Source organism: Lissotriton helveticus, chromosome 9 (assembly GCF_964261635.1).
Source record: "Lissotriton helveticus chromosome 9, aLisHel1.1, whole genome shotgun sequence".
NCBI classification, from domain to species: domain Eukaryota; kingdom Metazoa; phylum Chordata; class Amphibia; order Caudata; family Salamandridae; genus Lissotriton; species Lissotriton helveticus.
Window position 1 is genome coordinate 588,967,785 of NC_136070.1, and position 17,288 is coordinate 588,985,072.

Here is a 17,288-nt window from a genome sequence, read left to right on the forward strand (position 1 = left end):
GTGGCAGCCAGCAGGGCCACAGTCTGAGCGCTCAACCTTTTATTAATGTTGGTGCTCGGCTGCCCTACAGTCATGCACATTCTACTGGAGACCTTCCACCTCAGCCACAGTGTATGGTTAGAACACTCCCTTTACTGCTCAACCTGCCACAAGATTGTTATCAAGCTCACTTAGTAGGTTGCTCTTGTGCCCCTCTTGTCACCTATGCAAAATGAAAAGATGGTGGACCGAATGCTGAACAAATCAAACATTCACCCTCAGTCACAGATCTGGGTTAAATCCCTCTGGCTGATGAGTGGCGTTACCTGGAAACCGGTCCCAGCATGCTAGTTTGTGGTCCAAGGAGAACCTGGCTTGCCAGTTTGGAATGGACTGTTGCCATAGGGAGCAGGGTCAAGACTGATTTGCATATGGCTGGGTCTAAACCGTGGTGGCGTGGTGAGCAAAAGAAAGATAGATTCAACCCAGATATCTTTACTTGGGGGTGAATGTTTGATTTGTTTCGCATTCTGTCCATCATTTGCGTCTCTTTTGACTCTTGCAACCTAAGCTCCTATTACCAATCTCTAACTTCTGGTTCCGTTCTCTCCATTTCCCCCCATTGAGTTCTCGGATCTTTTCATCACCTGTAATCAGTATTTGGTGCATGGCCAATGGTTATCCGGCATGGATCTCAGCGACCATCTGCAACATGTCATGAACATTTAAGCGGTGTTGCCTGGTACACTGTCCTAAATGTTGTAATGCAGTTTGCTTCACGCTTACAAATGGGCAGCAGATTGTCCAGCAATGAAAGTAAGGAAAATGCTACTTACCAGTATGCATCTGTTCTTGGCATGTAGGGCTACAGAGCCACACACTAGTGCATAGATCGCCATCTGGTGGTGGGCCCGGATGATTACACTTTGTTGTTGTCTTGGAAGAGTCTTTGTTTGGTAGATGACTCCTCCTGTAGAGCGTTGTGCGCATGGGCATCGACTCCATCTTCAGATTGTTTTTCGCCATTGGGGAAATGATGGAGTTGTAGGAGTACAGAAAAAGATGTCCATGTCTAGTGTATCTAATTAAGATATTACTGGAATCGATATAGGTAGCCGGGGAGGCGGGTGGGGGTGTGTGGCTCTGCAGCCCTACATGCCAAGAACAGATGCATACTGATAAGTAGCATTTTCCGTTCGAGGCATATGGGCTGCAGATCACACACTAGTGCATTGATTGCAGAGCAGTTCTCTCCCTTAGTGGCGGCCACCAGTATCTGTTGCAGTGGTTTGAAATAACGTCTTGAGTACAGCCTGGCCCACACTAGCTTGTTGTTTTGCTTGCACATCTACACAGTAGTGTTTTGTAAATGTGTGCAGTGTAGACCATGTAGCTGCTTTGCAGATATCATCTAAGGGAATATTTCCTAGAAATGCCATATATGCCCCATATTTACGGGTGGAATGAGCCCTAGGGGGAATGGATAGAGTGCGTTTTGCTTTTTGGTAACAAATTTGAATGCATTTAACAATCCACCTTGCAATCCCAGCTTTTGAAATGGGATAGTACCTTTATGTGGAGGAAAAAAGGACACACACAATTGTTTTGTTTTACGAAATGGTTTTGTCCTATCAATATAGAAGAGTAGCACTGTTTTGACATCTAATGTATGGAGAGCTCTTTCAGCAACCGTCTGTGGTTGAGAGAAGAATACTGGCAACTCAATCGATCGATTGAGGTGGAACTGTGAAATGACTTTTGGAATGAATTTCGGGTTTGTTTTAAGAACCACTTTGTTGTAATGGAGTTGTAGGAATGGTTCTTGAATTGTTAATGCCTGGACCTCACTCACTCTTCTGAGTGAGGTAATAGCAATTAAAAAAGCAACTTTCCATGTAAGGAATTGTAATTCACACCTATGCAAAGGTTCAAATGGAGGACCCATAAGTCTAATTAGAACAACATTTAGATTCCATCGAGGGGAGGGTGATACCCTGGGAGGAATTATTCTTTTGAGCCCTTTGAGTCCTTCCTTCCATAAATGCTTAGATGGCGGGTACTCTAAATAATGACAGATGTTGACAGATGTTGTCTGTTCTGAAGATAAGCTGCTATAGCAGCAATATGTAACCTGATTGAGGAGTATGCCAAACTACATCTTTGTAGATGGAGCATGAAATATATGATGTTTTGGATAGAAACATCTAGTGGGTTACTGTTGTTATTTGTGCAATACACAACAAACCTTTTCCACTTGGCTGCATAGCATGCTCTAGTGGTGGGACGTCTAGCTTCGTTTTTAACATTCATGCAATCAGGCGGAAGATTGAGGTATCCAAATTCTAAGACCTCAGGAGCCAAATCGCCAGGTTGAGCTGCATGGGGTTCGGATGCAGGATCTCTCCATAGTTCTGTGTCAGTAGATGTGGAGAGAGTTTTATTTTTTGATGTGGTACTACTGAGAGTTCTAGTAGTGTGGTGTACCACGGTTGTCTTGCCCATGTTGGTGCTATGAGAATCAATATGAGGGAATGTTGCTGAAGCTTGCGTACCACTAACAGAATGAGTGGGAGAGGTGGAAAAGCATACGCAAATTTGTTTGACCAACTCATCCATATCGCATTGCCTTTGGACAATGGCGGCAAAGCTTGGGCATTTGGCGTTGCGGTGTGTGGCGAACAGATCTATCTCTGGTTGGCCCCACTTGTGAAAGAAAGGTAGAAGAACTGGAGGATGAAGTTCCCACTCGTGTATCTGTTGTCTTTGACGACTTAACAGGATAGGTAATGCTGAAAAGATTTTAGAGCTAGAGAATTGGCTAGCATCCCCAGATGATTTATGTGGAGTAGCTTTTGTAGCGGTGCCCATGTGCCCTGTACTGTGTGCTCTTCCAAATGCACTCCCCAGCCTGTGAGAGATGCGTCTGTGGTTAGCACCACCTGTGGAACTGGCTTTATGAACGGCCGGCCCATGGAAAGGTTTTTGGTGTTCCACCACTGCAGAGAGCGATGTGTCCGCTCGTCCACCACCACCAGATCTGTTATTTGTTGTTGAGCCTGGTTCCATTGGCTTGCTAAGCACTCTTGCAGGGGGCGCATTTGGAGTTTTGCGTGTGGCACTATGAAGATGCAAGATGCCATCATTCCAATTAAATGCATGAAGACTCCAGCTGGTAGTGAGTGTTGCAGCTGCAATTTTTGTATAAGAGCTTGCATACTTTGTATCCTTGCTGGATTGGGGGATGCAATTGCTTTGGAGGTATCTATTATGGCACCCAGATACTGTTGATACAGGGATGGTTGAAGATGTGACTTTTTTTTGATTTACTGTGAAGCCTAGCTTGTGTAGCAGGCAGATGGTCGGATGCGTGTGCTGCATGCACTGGTGGTATGACTTGGATTTTATTAGCCAATCATCTAGGTATGGGAAGACATGATTGTTGTCCCTTCTTAAGTGTACTGCTACTACTGCTAGACACCTAGACACTTTGTGAAAACTTGAGGTGCTGTAGTTTCTCTGAAAGGGAGTACTTTGAACTGGTAATGTTGACAGTCTAGTATGAAACAAAGGTACTTTCTGTGAGCTTGGTGGATAGGAATGTGGAAGTAGGCGTCCTTGAGATCTAAGGTGGCAAGGAAGTCGCCTTGTTTTAACAGAGGCAGAACCTGCTGTAATGTGACCATATGGAAGTGGTCGGACTGTATGTAAACATTTAGGGGTCTCAGGTCTAGTATAGGTCTGAGGGAACCGTCCTTTTTGGGGATAAGAAAGTATAGGGAGTAAACTCCTGTGTTTTGATGGCGTACTGGGACTGGTTCTACTGCATTCTTTTGCAGTAGAGATGCAACCTCTTGTTTTAGGAGAGTGAGATGCTCCTATGACATGGGACGTTGTCTGGGTGGTATTGTTGGAGGAGTGGAAGTGAGCTCCAGGCAATAACCTGACCGAACTATTTGTTTTACCCACCTGTCTGTGGTGATGGAGTTCCAGACAGGTAGGAACTGTTGTAATCTCCCCCGACATGAGTGGAATGGTCTGGGGGGAGGGGAGGGAAGTCAATGTTTAGGAGTGGAGCCATTGCGGTTGTTGTTACCTCTGCCTCTACCTTTAGTGTTGTTACCTCTAAATCCTCCTCCGTAATAACCTCTATTGGGCGAGGATTGGGTGGGCGCTTTATAAGAAGAGGAGTTTTCTGTTTGAAAACCTTTGGAGGCGCCCCTGTAAGAGGAGCGACGAAAGGACGCTCGGGGAGTATGAGTTTGTAAGGCCCCCATGGATTTTGCTGTGTCCGTATCTTTTTTCATTTTCTCTAGTGAATTATCAACTGTAGGACCAAAAAGATGTTGCTGGTCAAGAGGTTGATTCAGGATACTGGTCTGTACCTCTGGTTTGAACCCAGAGATGCGTAACCAGGCATGTCTACGTAACAGTACGCCTGTATTTATTGCACAGAGATCTTCAATCTGTGGGGCGCGACCCCCAGATGGGCCGTGGAGGCATGGCAAGGGGGTCGCGCTCTTCATTTACAAAATGAAAACGTCTGAGACGTAGCTGAAATGCTTTCCCTGGAGTTTTATTCATGGACTGGGAAATCTTAACCAGACAGACATCTAAACAGCCTTTCTACCAGTGTGTTGCTGGCCTGAAATAAATACTAATATGCACAACGAGTTAATCTGCAAATGTAAAGGATTTGCAGATTAACTCGTTGTGCACATTTCCATTTCTTTCAGGCCAGCAGTACACTGGCAGAAAGGTGTTTAGCTGTATGACTGGCTTCAATTTCAGAGAGTGCTGTTGCAGGTAATAGGCAGTAGCGTAACAAAACATGAGGGGGGTCCCCTGGAAGATATGCTGAAGGAGAGCCCCCACATGCGGGGGCCTTTGTTAGGCCCCTGGTTGCCCTAGTAGCATACTCATCTGTGAAGCAAATGATGACAGCAGTGACCAACATTCAGTCTAGCGCTGCACCAAACCCCACATCCATATATAAGATAATTTTTTGCGTTCAAAATTTTGTGATTAGAGGAGCAAATTTCTGCATGCTATTTACGAGGGACCGGTGAATACCCAAGCTATTTCTGGGTGCAGACTGCATTTGGGGGTCTAGAACCTAGATTTGTCGGTAAGAGGGCTATGTCTACCGCCATGTAATGCGAACTAAGCATATGTATTTAAAGTTAACCCTCTGAAAGACCTGAAGCCAATGCTGTTTATTTAGGCACTTTGAGAAGGACTGATGCAGTGTAAAGCAACACACAGACTTGCGCTGCGTTGCCTTACGCCATATCTAGGAGGCCATCAAAAGCCACGCAAAGTGACTTTGCATGGCCTCGTAGATGCACTGGCACTGCAAGAGGCTTATAAATAAGCCAGTATATTTTGGAAGCACCATTTTATCATGAAACATTTTGCACATTTTGCAGCGGTCTATCATATATTGCGTGTATTGCAAGTATAAAAAAAGGACTTACATATTCACAGTGCTTTGTGTCACAGGCTGTGACCTCATAGCTCTAAAGATACACTCCACTGCACCAGCCACAATTTAATCCTGTGTATCTCTGGTTTCACACAGACTTTTGCAGTGCATTAACTGATAGAGGTTTCATAATTTATTATAGTGCTTTTCCTACTGAGTAACAACTTTTTAAAATATATTTATTATTCATTGAAGCTGCCCTTATTTTATATGTAGCTACCAGACGACGAAAGACCTAAAAAACAGGTATTTTTAATGATGATGAATAATGTTCATCAGCCTCCAGTTACAGGCAGCTGTAATTTCCAAGCTGTCAGCATCCCATGAAATAAAGTATGGTTTCCTCTAGTGCCGTGCATTAAAGTTGCAGCCCGTGCATTGCAGCTATTATACCAGGGGACACTGGAATTAAGTGATTTTGCGGGCGCAGCGATTTTTAGCATAATTATAAATTTGCCGTATTTACCATATAATCCATCATCTGCTGCATAAGCTACTGATTTTAACCAAAAAAATGTATTTACTAAAAAGGTTTAAAAGTTACTAAAAACCAGCAACAGGTGTTGCCTCTCTGTAGAAGGCCCTTTGTAAAGCTGTACTGGTCTCCTTTTTGTTGCTTATTGCTATATTTTGGTTTTAAACTGGTACTAATGAGGTGCAACCACAGATTGACCATTTCTCTGGAGATCATTTATGGTTGTCAATGATAAGGACTCCCAGGTTCTAGAAATTTTTGTCAGGAGGGGGTCCTTACTCCTAAAAGATTTTGATGGGGGGTCTTGGCATCAAAAAGTTTGAAGACCACTACTCTAGTGACTGTGTCAGCAGTATCTGACACACAACGGATTGAGGTATTGGTGATGACCTTGCCTTCTTGTATTAAGTCAGAAGCCCTGGCCTTATATTGTTCTGGCAAATGTTGCATAAGTGTTTCTAGCTATCATAATGAGCTCGATCATATCTTGCTAACAGTGCTTGAGTGTTAGCAATTCTCCAGACATTGGCTGCTTGCGAGATGGTGCGTTTTCTTGAAGCATCTAAAAGCTTGGACTCCTTATCAGGGGGTGGAGCATCCCCTGTTGTCTGCGAGTTAGCTCTTGTCCAAGCGTTTGAGACTACTAATTAGTCTAATGGCAACTGGCCTTTGATGTATGCTGGGTCAGTTGGAGCCGCTTTATACTTCTTTTCTAGTCTGGGGTTAATTACCCTGGCTCTGACGGGATCCTTGAATACCTCTGGTGCGTATTTTATTACTCCCTTAGGTATTGGTAATGTGGTTGTGGTTTTATGTGATGACAGTAATGTATCCATAAGGAAGTCTTCCTCTACTGGATCAGTGTGTAAAAACACCCCATGAAAGGTGGCTGCCTTATGAATGAGTTGCATAAACCCTATAGTGTCATCTGGAGGAGATGGCCTAGAAGGGTATGCGTCATCTTGTGGCAGATCTGGTGCATCTGGCGCGTTTTATTCTTCCCAGGGATCATCCGATGGCCCAGGAATATTGTCTGGGTCATCTGTCTCATCTATGGGTTGCTCACTTTCTACCCCTTGTGAATAATTATCCTCATCGTCGTCATCCTCTGGTGCAGGGCTGTGCGTGGTGGATGGTGAGTGTGCAGGGGAAATGTCCAGTGGTAGCTCTGGCAGTGGTGAAGGAATTCTTATGGGGGAGGTTTGAGCATGTTTTTTGAGAGGAACTGGAGGTGGCTTGGGAGAGTCCATTTTCCTCTTCTCATGCACTGTAATTATATGTCCAGTCTTTGGATGAATACGAAGAGTCTTTTGTTTTGGATCTGGGCGGAAAAGCTCTTCTGTGGAATTATCCTTTTTCGGTACCGTCTTGTCTTGCTTGGGGGCGAATTGCTTAGAAGGTTTTACAGTGTCTATTGCAGTCTTTGGAGTAGATCTTGGTTTCGGTTCCGAAGACTTGGTGTCGTGCCCCTTGTTCGGCTCGGATGTTTTCGGATCCGGAATTATTCGTCCCGAAGAACGTTTCGGGTCGACAACTTTTGGTGTCGAAGTGTGTTTTTGGTGCCAAAGTGGACTTTGGGTCGACTTTCTTCGGTACCAGAGTTGGCTTCGGTTCGCTAGGCTTGGGAACTGTTTTTTCGGTGCTGAGCTTGTTTTCGGCTTGACCGGTTTCGGTACCGAGGGTTGCCTCGGTGCAGGAGTTAGTTTCCGTTTGAGGACATTTTGCTTGTTGGGACCGACAGACTGACTCGAGCCCAAGTCGCTTGGAGGTTTTTTAGGATTCTTCGTTGCCGAGCCGGAAGGCGGGGCATCTGAAGTTTTTGGTCGGTGTGCACCTGGACCCGGAGGTGGAGGTGGAACCGAAGCCTGTCCCGGTATGGGGGTGTGAACAGGGTTGATGCTTGTACTCATGACCTGTTGACCAGCTGGAAGAAGATCATCGTCTTCTGATTGTCAGTCGGCTCTGGAAGCTGAATTCTCTGTTTCAGAAACAATGTTGTCCTGCTGTTGTTTTTCGGACTCTAGATCAATTGGAGCCTCGTCTATGATGAGATCTGGTGTCGATGAAGAGGACAGCGCCATGTCTCTTCGAGCTAGACGGTCTCTGATGGTTGTCTTGGACCGGAACGAAAGGCAGGCCTGGCAATCTCAACTCTCATGCTCTGTGGACAAGCACAGATTGCACACCTCATGTAGATCAGTGTGGGGGGAATTTGTGTCCATACTGAGGGCACTTCTTGAAGGGTGTTCTTTCCATGAGCCAAAGGCCCAATGACGCAGTTGGGCCCGACGGCCCAGACCAAAGCTGGAATCGAGAAGCGCAAGCCTTTCTTTGATGCAGGTAACTGGAATCACGATCGTAGACGATACCGATGGTATGATGTAGGACTGGAAGTCGAAAGGAGGTCGGTAACGGGACCGAACAATCAACACATCCGAACCGGATGGCAGAAAAAAACAATCTGAAGATGGAGTTGATGCCCATGCGCACTACGCTCTACAGGAGGAGTCATCTATCAAACAAAGACTCTTCCCATACAACAACAAAGTGTAATCATCCAGGCCCACCACCTGATGGCGATCTATGCACTAGCGTGTGGTCTGCAGCCCATATGCCTCGAACATTATATATATATATATATATATATATATATATATATATATATATATTCCCTCGCACTCTGCCTCGTCGCAGGGGGAACACATTTATGCTGGTGCCATCACCGGGATCGAGGCCGTCTCCCGCTTACATCCAACACAAAAGTTTCAAAGTATTGATGGCACTCCACTCAGAGATTGTTTTTCAAGTTATTTAATGATAACAATTGAGATCGCCTACGCGTTTCGAACTGGAGCGTTCTTGATCACGGCATAATTTTAGACAGTCAGTCCTTCTTTACTTTCACATTAAATACACATGTAAGCAACTGTGCATTGTGGGACTTGTAGTGCAGTTTTTTCATGTGTGCGTTTGAGCAATTTAATTCATTGGACAAATTCGCGCATTATCAATTATTACATTTAAGTACACTTGTACCTTTGAGAAATAGGTTCTTGGGCTTAGTGCCCTTTATGTGCTTTTCTGTTTTCAAGTGTATCATAGCAGATAAACAATTCTGAATGTTTCTCCCTTTACCTATGTGGCCTTGCGGCGAAATGCTTCCAATGCGCTAATATCATTAAATCGCGCATTATTCTCTGATATGCCTTTGTGTGTTTGATCAGGGGTTATATTAGCTTTGGGCATCTGTATGTGTATGCATATACAGATGTGGTTGGGAGCATTTGAGGTTCACGGGCTGAGTGCCCTGGTCACCGCAGTTACTGACCGTAGGTGTATGGGAGTAGTCTGTAATATGTTTATCATAGGGTGCATAAATCTACAGTTCTAGCATGCAATGTTTTTCAGCAGTCACAGTTTGCAATAGTGTCAATATTTACAAATGTACATGTAGTTCAGCGTCTCCATTCAGTCCCTGTGGTTGCATCGTTTGAAATCTCATGATGAGTCTCGACTCAAGTCGTCTCAGATCCAGTTTCCTGTCACCGCCACGTTCGTTTTGGGGTGCCACCGCAAGGCCAGAGTATGTCATGTGCTGCCATGATTTTCCAGGGTGGGTAGCCATGTGCTTTGCCATGGCATACGAGAAGTCTTTGTTTTGGATCGCACGAGTATGCTCCAGGATTCGCTTTTTCAATGGACACGTGGTACTCCCTATATAGTCTTTCCCGCATTTGCATTGTAATATGTATACACAAAGGATGTTTCACATGTTATCACATCTCTTATTTCAAAGTTTTTCCCAGATGGATCACAAATATTTTTAAGATTTTTGCCAATCTGACATGCTTTGCATACTAAGCATCTTGTAAATCCTCTTTTTTTGATTTCTAACCGATTTCTAACCAGGATGGTTTTTTGCATATTTCGAAGTGGCTATGTACCAGGTGATCCGATAAATTTGGTGCTCTTTTGTAGCTCACTAGCGGACTCTCTCCTATGTCCCTGCCAATGTCACCATCCTTTTTTAGAACATGCCAGTATTTGGTTAATATTCTTTGTATTTTGTGACTCTCCTTTGTGTATCTCATTATTAGTCTTGGTTGATCTTCTAGTGTTGTTTCTTCCATTCGGGATGGTTGTTCATCTGTAATTATTGTTTCCGGTTGATTTCCTTTCCTTTTCTTTGGTAATGACCTTTTCATCTTTTTTCCAGATATCAGCATTTCGTCTCTATGCATTTCCCTTGCTGCGTTTTCTCCTCTGACAATATCCTTCATTTTGTACCCCCTCTGCATGAAGCGAGTCTTTGTCTCCTTAAACTTCTGTTCCATTTCATTTTCTTCGGAACAATTCCTTTTCATGCGGAGCAGCTCTCCATATGGTATGCTCCTTTTTAAACTCTCGGGGTGGAAACTCTGTCCGTGGAGAATGCTATTAGTGGCAGTTTTCTTACGATGTACAGTTGTCTCCAGTTTGTTGTTCCTCACATACACTTTCGTGTCCAAGAACTCTATCTCGCTGGAACTTAGGTTGAATGTGAATTTGAGGCCACCCTGGAAAATCATGGCAGCACATGACATACTCTGGCCTTGCGGTGGCACCCCAAAACGAACGTGGTGGGGACAGGAAACTGGATCTGAGACGACTTGAGTCGAGACTCATCATGAGATTTCAAACGATGCAACCACAGGGACTGAATGGAGACGCTGAACTACATGTACATTTGTAAATATTGACACTATTGCAAACTGTGACTGCTGAAAAACATTGCATGCTAGAACTGTAGATTTATGCACCCTATGATAAACATATTACAGACTACTCCCATACACCTACGGTCAGTAACTGCGGTGACCAGGGCACTCAGCCCGTGAACCTCAAATGCTCCCAACCACATCTGTATATGCATACACATACAGATGCCCAAAGCTAATATAACCCCTGATCAAACACACAAAGGCATATCAGAGAATAATGCGCGATTTAATGATATTAGCGCATTGGAAGCATTTCGCCGCAAGGCCACATAGGTAAAGGGAGAAACATTCAGAATTGTTTATCTGCTATGATACACTTGAAAACAGAAAAGCACATAAAGGGCACTAAGCCCAAGAACCTATTTCTCAAAGGTACAAGTGTACTTAAATGTAATAATTGATAATGCGCGAATTTGTCCAATGAATTAAATTGCTCAAACGCACACATGAAAAAACTGCACTACAAGTCCCACAATGCACAGTTGCTTACATGTGTATTTAATGTGAAAGTAAAGAAGGACTGACTGTCTAAAATTATGCCGTGATCAAGAACGCTCCAGTTCGAAACGCGTAGGCGATCTCAATTGTTATCATTAAATAACTTGAAAAACAATCTCTGAGTGGAGTGCCATCAATACTTTGAAACTTTTGTGTTGGATATATATATATATATATATATATATATATATATATATATATATATATATATATATATATATATATATATATATATATATATATATATATATATATATATATATATATATATATATATATATATATATATATATACACAGAAAATGTTTTCTGGGTAATAAAGGAATCAAAATAAAGAAGAATATTTCTGCACATACATCTTGCTGTGCTGGAAAAGGACAGAGATTTTAGAAAGGACAAGAGTATTAAGTATTTTTTTTGTAGCTCTGCTCATTTCACGTTAAATGACACAGCCCTAAAGTGCCCTGCAACCACTGAAAAGTGAAGGTAAACACTAACCAAATAGCACAAAAATAAGACAAGAACTAGCCTTACAGCGTGTCAAGCAGGACTGCTACAGAAAGAGCATGTGCCGCTCTGCCTTAAAGGTGCTGCCCCCAGGAGATTATAAAGCAATTAGGGCATTTCCATTTAAAGCAGTGGTGGCAGCCGAGAGAACCCGAAAATGTGCCATACATTAAATGCTACTTCTGGGCACAGAGGGCTGAAGACCCAACACTTAAATTGTGCCCGTGTTTTCCAGTGCTCAGCACCAGCACTTCATAGTCAGCACTGGCTCTAGTGGCAGTCCACCACATTGTGGCACTGTCTTTTAAATTTGGAGATGAGCTCAACACCGGTGAATATACAATGAAAATGAATAATACCATCCTCTCATGCCAGTATTATAGCTTTGTTTGGCCGGCAATAGACTGAATTGTCACACTTTTTGGAGTGCGATGGCTAGGTGTTATTTTAGTACTGCCATTGGCAGCGCTAGCAAGGCATGGGTGGTGCATGCTGCAGTGGCCTTCCGAGAAGGGCCCTGGCACTTCATATTTTTACAAATTAAGCACTGTGAAGACCTGACCATTAGCCTTCACCTTACCACTAAGCAATAAATGCTTGGCAGAGCTACTCAATCATTCTTTCGGACAGTCAGGATTTTAAATGGGCCGGGTCCCTTCGGGTCTCAGACCCGTTAGTAATTAAAAATGGACATTGAAATGGACACCTATTGGGCCAAAGGATCACAGAAGGAAAATGCTGCTTACCCAGTGTGCATCTGTTCTTGGCATATAGAGCTGCAGAGTCATATGCTTTAGCATAGATCGCCATCTGGTGTTGGGTCCGGATGTTTGCACTTTGTTTTTGTTCAAAGAAAAATTGTAGTTAGGCGGTAGGTGACTCCTCCTTTCGGTGATAGTGCGCATGGGCATCGACTCCATTCTTAGATTGTTTTGCCGTAAAGGGTGATGATGGAGTTAGTAAAGTAATAAAGGGAGATGTCTATGTAAATTGTATCTGAGTAACCTATCACTGCAACTGGAAAGGGTACCCGGGGAGGCGGGTGGGCGTTTGACTCTACAACTCTATATGCCAAGAACAGATGCCTACTGGGTAAGTAGCATTTTCCGTTAGTGCATATGAGCTGTAGATCATATGCTTTAGCATACACTACAAAGCAGTTATTTCTGAAGCAGTGGCTAACCTGTAGCTGTTGCAGTGTTTTGAAATTGTGTTTGTAAAACTGCCTGGCCCATACTAGCTTGTTGTTTTGCTAGCACATCCACACAATAATGTTTTGTGAATGTGTGTGGTGTAGACCATGTTGCAGCTTTGCAGATGTCATCTATGGGTATGTTTCCTAAGAATGCCATAAAAGCCCCTAGTTTGCGTGAAGACTGCGCTCTAGGGGGAATTGTTAATGGGTGTTTAGCTTTGAGGTGGCATATTTGAATGCACTTAACTATCCACCTTACAATGCCTGATTTTGATATTGATATTGGATTGCCTTTATGTGGTAGAGCAAAAGCTACAAAGAGTTGTTTGGTTTTCCTAAAAGGTTTTGTTCTTTCTATGTAGTATAGTAATGCTCTCTTAACATCTAATGTGTGAAGGGCACGTTCTGCCACTGAATCTGGCTGAGGGAAGAACACACACAAGGAAACAAGGGAACCTTACTCACTGAGGAACCAGTGTGCGTACTTTATATAAGAAACAGTGGTTCCGGTGGTGCAATAAATGTACGTTCATAAATTAGTACAAAACATAATAACAATTACAATTTGAGGGATTTGAGAGGGATGCAGGAGGGAAAAGCAAGGATCATAACACCAAATTTTTATATCATCATTGGATTTGTATTATTTCAAAAAGAGATAAATCAAATGTATACATTGTACACACAGTGTTTGTGAAAAGTGCAAAGTGTCCCAAGTGTATAGTGAGAACCACTGAGGCAGTTGAGTGACAACAAGTGAATTATATACAAGGTTTCTGCAGGGGGTATATTACAAGAAAAAGGAAAAAACGACCATGAAAGCAATAATTATAAACAAAAATGTTACAATGACTATCTTCAATCATAGACACTGTTTATATGGTTCATTTCCATAGGGCGTCGACGGCGTTTCGACCCGGAAGTGGATGACGGGTCTCGTCAGGACCAGGGGGATGTGGGACATCTGGGTGAAGCGAGCTCAATTGCTAGGTGGTGAGTGCCAACCATGCGTGAAATTAAGGGTAAAATACTTACAGTGAACCCAGCCGGGTACACTGTGGTCAGTATTATCACGATTGAATGCAGTCTGCCCCGCTCGTTGGTCAGGTGCAGAGACTGTGCCCACATGGGGCTGAAGTATGTAGGAGCGAACCAGGCCGCTGATGATGTTCGGGCTCGAACAGTTGGATTCAGACAGACTGTCAGAAGCGATCGCGCTCCAATCCCCAGGCATTTTCCTGGTTCACTATAAACTATCCGCCAAGAATACGCATCATCAGCGGCCTGGTTCGCTCCTACATACTTCAGCCCCTTGTGGGCACAGTCTCTGTACCTGACCAACGAGCGGGGCAGACAGAATTCAATCATGATAATACGAACCACAGTGTACCCGGCTGGGTTCACTGTAAGTTTTTTACCCTTAATTTCACGCATGGTTGGCACTCACCACCTAGCAATTGAGCTCGCTTCACCCAGATGTCCCACATCCCCCTGGTCCTGACGAGACCCGCCATCCACTTCCGGGTCAAAACGACGTCGACGCCCTATGGAAATGAACCATATAAACAGTGTCTATGATTGAAGATAGTCATTGTAACATTTTTGTTTATAATTATTGCTTTCATTTCGTTTTTTCCTTTTCCTTGTAATATACCCCCTGCAGAAACCTTGTATATAATTCACTTGTTGTCACTCAACTGCCTCCTTGGTTCTCACTATACACTTGGGACACTTTGCACTTTTCACAAACACTATGTGTACAATGTATACATTTGATTTATCTCTTTTTGAAATAATACAAAGCCAATGATGATATAAGAATGTGGTGTTATGAGCCTTGCTTTTCCCTCCTGCATCCCTCTCAAATCCCTCAAATTGTAATTGTTATTATGTGTTGTACTAATTTATGACCGTACATTTATTGCACCACTGGAACCACTGTTTCTTCTATAAAATGAGGGAAGAACACAGGCATCTCAACAGATTAGTTGATATGAAAGGCAGAGATGACTTTAGGTAAGAATTTGGGGTGAGTTCTAAGAACCTCTTTGCTTTGATGTATTTGCTAAAATTGTTCCTCTATGGTTAGTGACTGAAGCTCACCGACTATTCTTAGAGAAATGATGGCTATAAGGAAGACTACTTTCCAGGTGATAGATTTTATTGGACATTTGTACAATGGCTCAAATGGTGGACCCATGATTCTTGTACGGGCTATGTTGAGATTCCAGACTGGAGAAGGTGGAAGTCTGGGAGTAATGAGTCTTTTAAGTTCTTCCATAAAAACTTAAAAGTGGGCCCTCTAAAAAAAGACAAGTGCTGCCTATTTTGAAGATATGCAGCTATTGCAGCGAGATGCAAGCGTATGGATGTGTACACTAAATTAGAACGTTGTAGGTGTGATATATAACAAATTATGTCTAGTGTTGAAGCATCTAGTGAATCGATCGGATTGTTGTTACAATAAATGACAAACCTCTTCCACTATGCTGCGTAGCATGCTCTTGTGGTAGGGCATCTAGCCTCTTTGATAACATTCATACGGTCTGGCAGAAGATTAAGGTAGCCATACTCTAGGATTTCAGGTACCAAATGGCACGGTTGAGCTGATTAGACCAAGATGTCTTATCTCTCCATGGTTCTGAGTAAGAAACTTGGGGGAGAGGTGTTGTTTTTGGTGGGGATCTTCTGATAGCTCCAACAGAATTGTGAAGCAGGGTTGTTGGGCCCATGTGGGAGCAACTAGGATAAGCATCAGGGAGTGGTGTTTGAGTTTCCGAACGACTAATGGAATGAGTCTGAGAGGTGGAAAAGTGTAAGCAAATATCCCGGACCAATTCATCCAGAGTGGATTGCCTTTGGACAATAGGTGTGGATGCCTGGACACGAAATCTGGGCATTTTGCGTTTAGGTGGGTGGCGAACAGATCTATCTCTGGGAAGCCCCACATTTGGAAGAATGGGAAGAGAACAGGTGGGTGAAATTCTCATTTGTTTATCTGTCGTTGACGACTGAGCAGATCTGCAACTTGGTTGTCTACTCCTGGAGGATGTCCTGCTAGGAGATATATTTTTTGAGCTATGGCCCATCTTCAGATGCTCTGTGCTAGCTGTGAGAGCTGGAGAGAGTGCGTCCCCCCTTGCTTTTGTATGTAGTACATCGCTGTCATGTTGACTGTGTGAACCAAGACAGCTTTGCCTACTAGATGAAGTTGAAAAGCTTTTAATGCTAGAAAGATTGCTAGCAGTTCGAGATGGTTTATGTGGAGTTGTTTTTGTTGCAGAGTTCACATGCCCTGAATAGTATGTTTTCCCAGATGTGCTCCCCAACCAGTGAGGGATGCGTCTGCTGTTAGTACTACCTGTGGAACCGGATCGAGAAATGGCCGCCCCTTGGAAAGGTTTTGTATGTTCCACCACTGCAGAGAGCAATGAGTACAAACATCTATCAACACCAGATCTGATAACTGACCTTGAGCCTGGTTCCGCTGACGTGCTAAGCATTCCTGTAGGGGACACATTTGAAGTATTGCATAGGGAACGATTAAACTGCAAGAAGCCATCATTCCGATCAATTGCATGAACACTCGGGCTAGGGATGAGTGTTGAGGCTGAAACTGTGATATTAGAGCTTGCATGTTGCGAATCCTGACTGGGTTGGTGTACGCTAGGGCTTTGCGAGTGTCTATTGTGGCTCCTAGATACATTTGTGTTTTGGATGGTTTGAGGTGAGACTTGGTGAGGTTTACAGTGAACCCAAGCTGTGAAGCAGTTGAACTTTCCTTTGAGTGTGATGTAGGCAGCTTTGTTGTGATCTGGCTTTTATCAGCCAGTTGTCTAGGTAAGGGAAGACATGAACGTGCTGTCTTCTTAAGATGAGCTGAGAGTACTGCCAGGCACTTGGTGAAAACTCTGGGTGCTGTAGTTACTCCGAATGGGAGAACTTTGAACTGGTAATGTTGTCCGTCCACCACAAACCTGAGATATTTTCTGTGAGCAGGGTGAATGTGAATATGGAAACAGGCATCCTTTAAGTCTAGAGTGGATAGAAAGTTTCCTTGCTGAAGAAGTGGGAGCACCTGCTGGAGTGTGACCATGTGGAAGTGGTCCAACTGTATGTACAGATTCAGGTATTTGAGGTCTAGTATAGGATTGAGAGAGACCTTTTTGGGAATTAAGAAATACTGGGAGTATACCCTCTTGCTTTAAGAGGGTGAGATTGCATGTGCTCTTGGAAGAATATTTAGGGGAGTGCTTGTAAGCTCCAGGTAGTAACCATTTTGGATAATTTCTAGCACCCACTTGTCTGAGGTGATTGAATTCCAGACAGGTAGGAATTGGGAGAGACGTCCCCCGACATGAGTGGAATTATCAGGGGGTAGCGGAGGGAAGT

The 17,288-nt window shown here is 43.6% G+C and overlaps 1 protein-coding gene across 1 annotated transcript in view; it reads right to left on the reverse strand.

Annotated features, from left to right (window-relative positions):
* The window catches only part of AHNAK (AHNAK nucleoprotein), a 136,516-nt gene that overhangs the window by 27,165 nt on the left and 92,063 nt on the right, over positions 1–17,288 (reverse strand). The gene's annotated exons all lie outside the window — the stretch shown is intronic.